Source organism: Rattus rattus, chromosome X (assembly GCF_011064425.1).
Source record: "Rattus rattus isolate New Zealand chromosome X, Rrattus_CSIRO_v1, whole genome shotgun sequence".
NCBI classification, from domain to species: domain Eukaryota; kingdom Metazoa; phylum Chordata; class Mammalia; order Rodentia; family Muridae; genus Rattus; species Rattus rattus.
The window spans coordinates 127,028,995-127,040,310 of NC_046172.1; positions in this window are offsets into that span (position 1 = coordinate 127,028,995).

The following is an 11,316-nucleotide window of genomic DNA, read 5'->3' on the forward strand; positions in this document are numbered from 1 at the left end:
AATACTTCCCCTACCTTTTCCTAGGGGTCCCCAACCTCAGTCCAATGGTTAGCTATAAGTATCTGATCTGTCTCAGCTGGGGCTGTTCAGAAGCCTCTCAGAGGGCAACAATTAGACTCCTGTCTGCAAAGGCCAACATTGCATCAGTAATAGGTATTCAGTTTGGTACTCAGCCTTTGGGATGGATCCTGTTGGCTGGTCACTGTACAGCCTTTGCTTAGTCTCTGATCCATTTTTGTCCCTACATTTCCTGTTAGACAGGAACTGCTAGAAATTTGAAATGTGTTGGTGACCCTGTCCTCCACTGAAGGCCCCTGGGCTCATCTACTGTGAATTTTTTTCATTGGCACCTATACATACTGGGCAATGGACTAGGGTAAAAGATGCATGATGCATGAGGGAAACAAAAGCCTTAGTCTTGAATGTTAAGGAGAAATCCAATTAACCATTAACCAAAGAGTTGCTCAGAACATTTGCTTGTAAGAGGATGACATGTAGGCCTCATATCATGGGAAAAATCCAGGGCAGAAGTCTCTAAAGGAATTGTGTTGTTGAAATGAAAATTGAAGTGGATCTGTGCAAGGCAATAAATGCTCTCTCCGAAAGTCACTCTTTGACTGAGAGAAATCAAAGAACATTCAAGAAGTCAGATGCGGGATCAGTTGGAAGGATGGAGCAAGGATGAATCTAAATGGATAAAAAATGCGGATATACCATCAGGTAATATTTCCTTAGGATCTTTTCTGTACTGTTTTGCATTGTTCTCATTGAGTCACCCTAACGAATGAATTGTGATCAATATTCTTCACCTCAGTTTTTCAGTTGGTGCAAACTGAAACTCTGAGCACCTTTTGAACATAGGCTATTGTTGATGGTGGCACTGTTCAGACTCAGTTTCTTCCTTGACCCCTTTAAAGATGACTGCATAATCACTGTAACTATTAGCAGTGTCTTCCATTTAAAGATAAATAAAGCGGGCTTCCTTCATACTTCAGTATTTTGTAGCAGCCTTAAACCTAAACTAAAATATAACCTAATATCTGTTTTTCCAAATGAACTCATTTTCCTCCTACACATAACATTTAGTAAGTCCAACAAATCTGTCTTCTGGCTCATGGTAAGTATTTTTTTCCTTTTGAGTTAAATAAAAACAGTGAATTCTCTAGGGACAAAACACTTACTTCTCTTTAAGAATTCCATGTGTTTTACTTTTCTTCTTGGAAAGTTATACAACACACAGTAGATGTGTCAGCTGTACTTAGTGACCATGGGACATTACCAAAAGCATAATTTTAATAAAAACTGTCATATATATAGTTAACTATTCATTCCAATATATAGTTCATTAGGCCTGCTGCCTAAACAAATGCAAGTTTAAATCCTGAAAGCAGACTAGTTACTATTCATCAGTTCCATACTATAAATGCTGCTCTAAGCATAAATAAGTAAAGATCTTTTCTGTCTATTCATTGGGATATAAACATTTGGAGCCTTTGTTCTGCTATAAAAATAAACTTGACTAACCTAAGTCGGCCATGCAGTGAGGAAGCTAACCCACAAGAGTAGCCATGAAAAAAAATGTTCTAGTGGCAGCCCTGGTCTCTGACTCACCCATATGAAGCCAGCAGATATAAAGGAATATTAGATTATCTGCACAAGCTCATATGCCAGATGCATGTCAGTAAGTGACATTACTCTATGTCATAAGTAGTAATGAATCACATGTATTTATATTTCCAAGAAGCTAGGAGACTAATTAAATGGTTACAAATGATAAGCAACTAAGTTTTGAGGTTGCTATGTAGTAACAATGATTGAAAGAAAAAGCCACCACATTAGCACCATTTCACTGAGCCAACATGAGCTTGGGAAGGACCTTGGGTACAATGTTGCAGAAGAGTGAAAACAGCAACATCAGCAGTGATGAGTTTATAGAAAGGTCTTACTCATCACTAGCTAGTTCTCCCGGTTATTTGTGTATATGTACTCCTCTATTCCTCTCTACGGACCTGTGACATAGGGGCTCCTATCTCCAGGGCAGACAGGAGAAAATTGAGATAAAGAGAGGTAATTTGATCAATTTCCTACAAACATCAGTAGTAAAGCAAGCTTTGCTACAAATAATCTTCTGTCAGAATCTCTACAAGTCACCAAACTACTCATAACATCTCTAGTAAAATATGGAATGGAAACCTTAAAGAGTGTCTCAAACCCCTAAATCCAGTGGTTCAATGGGAGGAAAGGATTTACAATAGGTGTACGGCAGACTTACTGGTCCTTCTTTTGTCCACCAAATCCAACTGTAACACTCCTTTTTAGATAGACGAGCACAAAAAAGCTTAGTGATAGAGAATTTGACTGCAGATAGCACAGTGCAGGATGTTCTGCTCCTGGGTCAGTGTGACTCTGAATCATATTCATCTTTTTCCACATGGCAAGCCCCATATTTGGAAAGTACATTACCCTCTTTCCTTCAATTATTTTGGGAGCCTCTAACGTTCTTCTGGAAGTCCATGAGAATTTACACATCACAGAGTCCCTGTTAATGTGGCATGGGACAAGACTGTCAGTAATGCGCTACAAGTGAAGGGAAGACTTACAGTAGCACCTAAAATTACCAGCATGGTGTGCTTGGCAGGCAAGTCTGATACACTGCCATTCTTCACCAAAGGAAATAGAAGCTCATGGACAATAACTAAACTGACTGAGAGCTCACATAGTAACACAAGACAACAAAAAGTTGGACCTCTATTGGTGTAACACTAATGTTAACCTACACTATTGGGAAAATATGCCAAAATACAATGAAAGACTGATGCAAAATATGCACATGAACTGCGTTGTCTTCCTGGACTGATCACACCTCCACCTGTTCCTGCTTTCATTGTTTCACTTCTGTCTCGTGCAATATATGAATAATTAAATACTACAGCTTTTACTCCCATATTTGTATAAAAATAAATGTAAAGACAAGTTAATAAAATGTCTTGATTCATATAAAAAACAAATATAAAGATAAGTTGATAAAATGTCTTGCATAGGAATGCACATGACAGCATACTGATAATTGCTGTGAAACTTTAAACAGCTGAGATGCATTCAGTTCAGGGACAGATAAAATAATTGAGGTATATCCATACTGTGGACTATTTATTAGTCATAAAAGAATGATGTACTTATAATGTGTATAAGCCTATAAAATATGATTCTAAGTAAAAGAAGATGGATAAAAAGGTCGTATATTCTAGTGCTTTGTTGATATAAAATATCCAGAGCAGTTAAATTTGCAGAGAATCAAAAAAACTGCTTAGTGGAAACCACCTGAACTGAGAACAGGACCCTGTTGAAGGAATCAGAGAAAGAACTGGAAGAGCTTGAAGGAGCTCTTCGAGACCCTATATGTACAGCAATGCCAACCAACTAGAGCTTCTTAGGACTAAGCCACTACCAAAAGACTATACATGGACTGACCCTGGACTCTGACCTCAGAGGGTAGCACAATGAATATCCCTAGTAAGAGCACCAGTGGAAGGGGAAGCCCTGGGTCCCTACTAAGACTGAACCCCCAGTGAACTAGACTGTTGGGGGAGAGGGCAGCAATGGGGGAGGGTTGGAGGAACACCCATTAGAAGGAGGGGGAGGGATGTTTACCGAAACCGGGAAAGGGAATAACACTTTCTAAATGTATATAAGAAATACTCAGGTTAATAATAATAAAAAATAAAAAAAAATACTAATTAAATAAAAAAAAAAAACTGCTTAGTGGTTTCCAAGGTTCGGGAGGAGGAAGAATGAAAACTGACTGGTAATGTGATTTCTTGGGGAGGAATGAATTATCCTGAGCTGGATTGTAGTGGTTTTTGCTTAAACCTAGAAATACACTATAAAAACCATGGTATTGTGTAAAATAAATGGGTGGCTTTAATAGTACATAAATTAAACCTCAAAAATGTGTTCTTAAAATAGTGTTTTAGTACAAGAGTTATTTTTTGGCATAAAAGAATCAAATAGCAAGACCTATACCTGCCAATTAATTAGCATTGAATACAATTTAGCTGTCTTTATATTTAAAAAGTATAGCATATCCAGAATAGTCTAGAAATATTGACTTGTGTTTTTGCCCCACAAATCATATTAAATTTTCACTCTAATTTCATTGCATTTCCTGATAGCTTTAACTCCCTTTTATCCTGTCGTCTGTAAAACCAGGTGAGAGATGCCAAAGTGCAGTGAAGAAAAGAGAGAGAGACAAAAGCCAAGGAACCCATTTTATTGGGAAATACCAAATACAGTAGATAAATATCTCCTCCTCCTCCTGTGTACATTTCTAGTTTTCATTATTTACCAGGAAGACACTTTTGACTTTCCTATGCTGCCTGCTCTTTGATGTCCTGCCTCTCTCTCCCTCAAAAGATTCAGCTGTCTTTAAACAGCTCTGCTTAGAACTGCAAAATAGGGCATTTACAGGATAGCATCAGTGTGTTTTGCAGACCTATAGCAACAATTTTTCTTAGTACTCTGTCGAAATTGAAGTAGTAAAGAATCTCCAAGCCCCAGCTGTTGATTGGACAAGACACAGCTGAAGCTTTGGGAATGCGAAGGACAGCTTTGGGACTGTGTCTGTCTGCACATCACTGAGCTTCTACATCAACCATAGCTGCAAAAGGGAAAGGGAAATGTAAAAGTACCTCAAGGAGCTAGGGAATGAAGCAAATGCTTCCACCTTTCCCAAAGGTCTCATTTAACTTTAATTATGGAAATTAGACTGTGTTGTTTGCAGCTGTTCTGCAGTTAGCTTTCCTTGGCCTTGGCTTTATATCTGAGTAGGCATGTCCCTCAAATAGTATCAGCATGTCACAGAGGGCAGGGCTTTCTGACACTTTCTTTTCCTTAGATTTTAGAAGCAAAGGCTAATTTGGAGGACAGTTATGTGTTGGTTATGGTTTTCTAGAGTAACAGAACTTATAGAATGACTGTCTTTATCTCTCTCTCTCTCTCTCTCTCTCTCTCTCTCTCTCTCTCTCTCTCTCTCTGTGTGTGTGTGTGTGTGTGTGTGTGTGTGTGTGTGTGTGTTGTTTGTATGTCTGTGAACAAGATTTATTAAAATGACTTACAGGCTGCAGTCCAGCTAATACAACAATGGCTAACTGTAAACAGAATGTCGAAGAAACCAGTATTCTTCAATATATGCTAAAATCCTAGAGAACTGGTATCCAATGTCAATAAAAGAATAGACCTGATAGTAAGGTGAGGGTAAAGCAAGAACAAAGACTTTCTTCTTCAATGTCAGTAGAAGGTATAACTCAGATTAGATTTGGTTTAAAGATCTGGATTAAAGTGTGTCTTTCTACCTCAAAGATTTGGGTTAGAAATGGATATTCTTATGAGAAATCAGTCAAACTTACCTTGCAGGTGCGACCACCATTTTTGGCTATTAGTTCCAGATGTAGTCAATTTGACAACTAAGAAGAGTCATCGTAAGTCCAGCCCTTGTCGACATCTGGTCATATCTCTCCTTACGCTCTGGTTAATTTCCAAAGAATAGAAGCAGGTCACAAAGATACCTAAACATGAGACAACTACCCCATATACAACTGAAAATGCATTATATATTGAACCAGGTCATAATTATGCCAACCATAATATAACCAACTACCCCTTGTATAACTGCAAATGAATTATAAATTTTTATTAGGTGGCAATGTCCCTTCAGAAACATTGAGTAACTCAAACTTAAATATGGTAACTCTTAATATTCTCTTCATTGATGTCACATCACTTGACAAATAAATGAAAGAAAACACAAATATTTGTACAAATGCATCCTTAACAACATATGTGAGAAACACTCATGCTGATTACAATCTTTTTCCATAATTGTTCATGTGTCTTTAGCTGACATTTATAACTACCTTCCTATGCTACCCATTCTGTATTTTCTCCACCCTTAACAAGCTCCTCAGCCAGTTCTGATTCTGTTCCTTGAAGAATGGCCTATACCTTCATTCCTGAAGAGTTCCTGCCCTTGTCATCCTGTCTTGATTAAGCTGTTGTAGTTGCCCATTGACTTTAATCACAGGACATGGTAGCACCAAGAGATGCCCTAAAGGATCTCCTACACTCCAAACAAAATCCTTAGTACCCTCATTTTGAAGAGTCAATCCAATTTTCCCATGGTAATCTGGATCAGTCATCCATTCTAACACTGTTATTCCTGTCTTGGCCTATTGGTTTAAGGGCATTTATTGAGGTTCGTAGCAGAAATGATCTTCCCGCCTCCAAACCAAAACTTCTGGGCCAACAGAATTTAAGGTTGTGAGAGCAGGAAACAAAGACTTTCCTAGTGGATCAACTATTCTCTTATCTACCCCCTTATTCCTGGACCCATAGATTCTGACTATGGGAGAAACTGTACCATATATTGGATACTGATTCAAAGCATATACTGCCTTCCAGAGAACCCTGCCTCAACTTTGCAGGCTGCTTCCACCTAATTGGTGTTATTGAATCTTCAAAAATTTATTCTATCTTTCTACTGGCTCCTTAGAATGGTTGGGAGCATGGTAAGACCAGTGGATTTCATGATCATGGGCTCACGGTCACATTTCTGTGGCTATGAAGTGAGTTCCTCAGTCAGAGGCAATACTACATGGATAAGGCACTCTGTAAGTTCTGTAAGCCCATGGATAATGATTTTCGCAAAATCATTTTATGAACGAAAGGCAAATCTATAACCAGAATAAGTATCCACTCAAGTAAGGAAATACTGTTGTCCTTTACACAGAGTCCACAGATTAAAAAGTCCAATGTAGTTGATCTGCCACCAGATGACTGGCCCATCACCCCAGGAAATGGTGCCATATCTTGAGCTCAGTGTTGGTTACTGCTGTTGGCAGATCTGGCACTCAGCAGCAGCTGTCACCAAGTCAGCTTTAGTTAGTAGACATCTATATTGTTGTACCCTGTGTTACATAAACCCCATCTCTGCCACCATGGCCACTTTGTCTATAGGCTCATTAGGCAATAACCAGGATGTCTGGGAAAACAGACCAACTGTCCAAACAGCAGGTCATTCCATCTATTTGATTATCGAACTCTTCTTCTCGACCTGCTTGGGCCCAGTCATATATATACCACTTCCATTTGATAAAAGATTTCTGCTTTGCATGTTGTATTATATGACTTGGTGGATCAGATAGAACCCAGATCAGGATGGTCAGCTCATGTTACTTGGTAATATGGTGACTCCTTTTCAAACATTCAATTTCCCCTAAGGCACCATAGCAGGCCAAAAGCAGTGAGGCAGTCCTTTATTGTTACCTTGCTAACCAAGATCACAAGTGGTAGTCAATATACAAGTAATTTAAGTATTGGCATTCCAACAAAAGGTTCATGATTCTTTGCCCCAGACACTTGCAGCTTAATGTCCAGAAATTTGAATTATTTTAATTTAAGAAGTGCAGTTCAAAGCACATAATTGTAGATGGTGCAATAGCTACACTGGAGGCAGGAATAGAACCCAGTAGTTGAGGTAGCAACATTTTTTTGATGACATACCTATAGTATAACTAGGATAAAGAATTTTAAATATTGACTATGGACTACAATCTTGCTGTAAATTAATTAATTAATTAATTAATTAATGAAAAAATAATCTTAAATGTCTACATGGGTAGCTATGTCTTGATCTGATTCCAAAGAAGTTATTTAGAAATTAGTAAAAGTCTAGTTTATAATATATGTGGGAAGGCCAGCAAGATGGCTCAACATGTAAAGGAGTTTGCTGACAAATCTGACTTATGAGATTTTATTAAAGTCTGATTTTCAGGTGATCTGAATAAAAAGAAGAAATGTCCAAGTGGAAGGCAGCTCTTTCAGGTCTGGATTTTCTGTGCTTGATCCCTAGATATATACAGTAGAAAGAAAAAACCATCTCCTATTCCACATTGAATTTAATATGACAAAAAATGAAGGGGTTGTTTACTGTAACTTAGTATACATAGCATCTCTCTTGCATTCATGAACCATTTCTACACCTAAGTTTCCTCATCTTCTTCACATTAGTTGCTTCATACTAGAAGAGCCCATGCTTATAAACCTTGGAGCAATTCCTTGCACGTGACAACAGCTCCATAATTTAAGTATGGGTACTATCACCAAGCTTACCACTTCAGAGACTATGATTAGCATCATTCTCAAACAGTAGCAACTGAAAGGGACTAAGAAGTGAGTGCCTCAAATTTGTTCAACAATGGTTAATTTTCAGATGTTCTAAATAATAAAGAAATTTGTCATGTTGGAGAGCAGATAGATCTCTCTGTTCTGGATTCTCCAGTCTTAATGTCCATGTACAAAGGGTTTGTGTTCAGAGGCTTGTCAGTCATATCATCAGCCTGTCAGTAATACCTGCCCAGCATTGTTCTTTTTCTTATCTGATGGATCCTAACCATAGTTCTAGTCAGAATAGGATGTTTCTATAACTATAACAAACTGATTTTCCCAAGACCCTGAGACAACTGAGGAATGGCAGCTCCGTGATTCTCTCCAATCATCTCTACTTACTGTGGAAGTTCTCTAATGCGTCTGTCAAGAGACCATGGACTTGGTCGTTTGGTAGACTCAAAAAGGAGAATCTGATAGATATAAACATAGTAACTCAGAGACTCATGCTCTCATACACTTCACTATTTAAAGCTCATAGATGAGGAAACATTTTACTCCAATTCCCCTGATTGTGTGTGTGTGTGTGTGTGTGTGTGTGTGTGTGTGTGTGTGTGTGTGGTCTTTTGGAGTGAGAATAGGGAGGCTGATTATTCTTATGAAATTTCATTATGGTTTAATTATTTTTTTCATGAGATAAGCCCAGAAGGCCTTTGTTTCAAATATTATTTCTAATTATTCATAGCTTATGAATGCAATCACAAATAAGGGTGAGAAGGTAGGTTTATTATTTAATCAACTGCATAAAAATGATGTACTATTCAAATTTAAAAGGAAAGAAAGTCATCTTATAATTAAAGCCCTACTCAGATAATGAGGTCTCTTTGGCTATATCTATTCTCTGCTTGCTAGAACTTTTGAAGAGTAAAGCAACACAATAATCACCCTACATAGGCATGCATAGACATCCAATCAAAGGAATCTGAAAGCCCCAACCCTCAGGAAAGTACTTAGAGGTCAGTTCCAACCGCCATCTTTTTTTGCAGTGAGTGTTTCTTAAACACAGGTACTACTTGACAACTGTGTATATACTCTAAATGAGGGAAAGCTTACCATCTGACAACGGACCTTTGTTCCTCAGTTGAGCAACTTGATGGATCAGGAACCATCACCATGTACTAAACTGAACAAATAAAATCAAGTTTATCTGTGCCTTCATCTTTCATATATAATTTTATTACTCTTCAAGACTCACTCTCAATTCTTTTTTCTATGTTGTCAAATATATGAACATAGGGACCACAGATGCAAGGCCTCACATACATGCATGCATACAGACAGACAGACAGACACACAGACATAAAAACACACCACACACAAGCAAAGCAAACAGACAAAAGACCTTGCTTTCCTAATCTATGCTAAGCATTTATTGCATTTGTTTCTCATATGGTATGGTTTCTAGCTCACTTCTGAGGCTTAGAGGACATCATGGAAGAAGGGACAAAAAGACTTAGTTTGAAGATAGGCAACAGTGATGTGAAATAATGGGTTTCTTGGATACAACAAGGGTGTTATACGGGCCCACTCAAATTGAGTGATGTTTAACTATACAAGACTAGGCCGATCAACCTCATAGATGGGGAAAGGGCTTGTGTGGTCCCATCCCTCCTGAGAAGCTATATATAGCTAACGATTGCTGGGGAAAGGAGTCCTTTCTTAAAGGAGGACCACTGGTAATTTGCCTTAGCTCAAGTAAATAATCCACCAATGCACGTGCAAGTAAATCTAATTAAACTCAGTGAACTCACACACAAAAGAAACCATAGACATAGGAGAAAAGATTTACTGGAAAGATGGTGTTCAGCAGAAGGGGATAAAAGTAGATAATGGTGGGAGTGTAATATGATCAAAGTAATTTGTATGCATATATATGTATAATTTCTAACATTCATGAGAAGCTTCAGATTTCAATTAGAAACATTGGATCCCAACCCACAATTTTACCATATTCAATTCATAAAATGTACTTGAGGTCCCATCATTGTAGCAATGTGAAAGGCCAAGATGTAGGATGTATGTTTAGAAGTATAGCTTTCTAAAATATTATGCTCAGTTATTGTCATTCTTATGTAGGGCTAGGTTTATTCCTAAACGACATTGAAGCGTTCCCTGTCACTTCATCATCTCTTTGGTGACTACTAAGTCCTCCTATTCTCTGTACAGAAGATTCTGGCTACTTAACTTTTCTAGTTCCAGGAAGTGAGATTTAGTACACTGTTTTTAAACAAAGATCTTCTACAACGGCAAGAAAAATGGCTCAGTTGGTAAAAAGCATATGCTGCTCAAGCCTAACAAATTAAGTTCAAGCCCTGGAAGGAATATCAAGGAAGGAGAGGACAGATGTCACAAAGCTATACTCTAATCTCTACCTCTGTGTTATGGCATGCACACATATATGCAAATAATAATAACAACAATAGTAATAATAACAGCCATTATAATATGCTAAAGTAGGAATTCTATACTGATCATTATCATTAAAGGAAATAATGAATATAAATGCATGAATTTCAAGACCTCCTAGGTAAACACCATTAGCTGGGGACTGCCTTGTGACTTTGGTTCCCATATTGGATTTTGTGTTTGTAGCCACACTAGTGCCAATAAGAAATATTTTAAGTATATCAGCTTAATGAGAAAATTACAGATCTTTGCTGAAGAGCCAGGATTTAAATCCAGATCTGTGATTATACAGCCTGTGCTTTTTATTTTCTTGGCAGTCTCTGTTCCTAAGCACCATGAAGTAATTTGCTTCTTTTGAAGAAATAGTAACATCTTTCATTAGACTTTTGGAATTCAGTGTTTCTTAGGGTGTCATTAAATGGCTGGTTCTCAGAGATCCTGAAATCTTGTAAGAACTATTCAGTTTTATATATGAATTCATTTTTATAATCTAAACTAATCACTTTCCTTTTGTATCCATCCCTGTAACTAAGTACTATTATATCATTTTAGAACCTTCAGTACCAAAGTTCTTGTACAAAAAAGCAAGGGTGTCAAAAGCCATCATGGAGAAAAGACATTAGTCCCAAAAACGTGATTAAGATGGACTCACTGAAATTATAGGTGTTCTTCAATCTATTAGCACTGAAA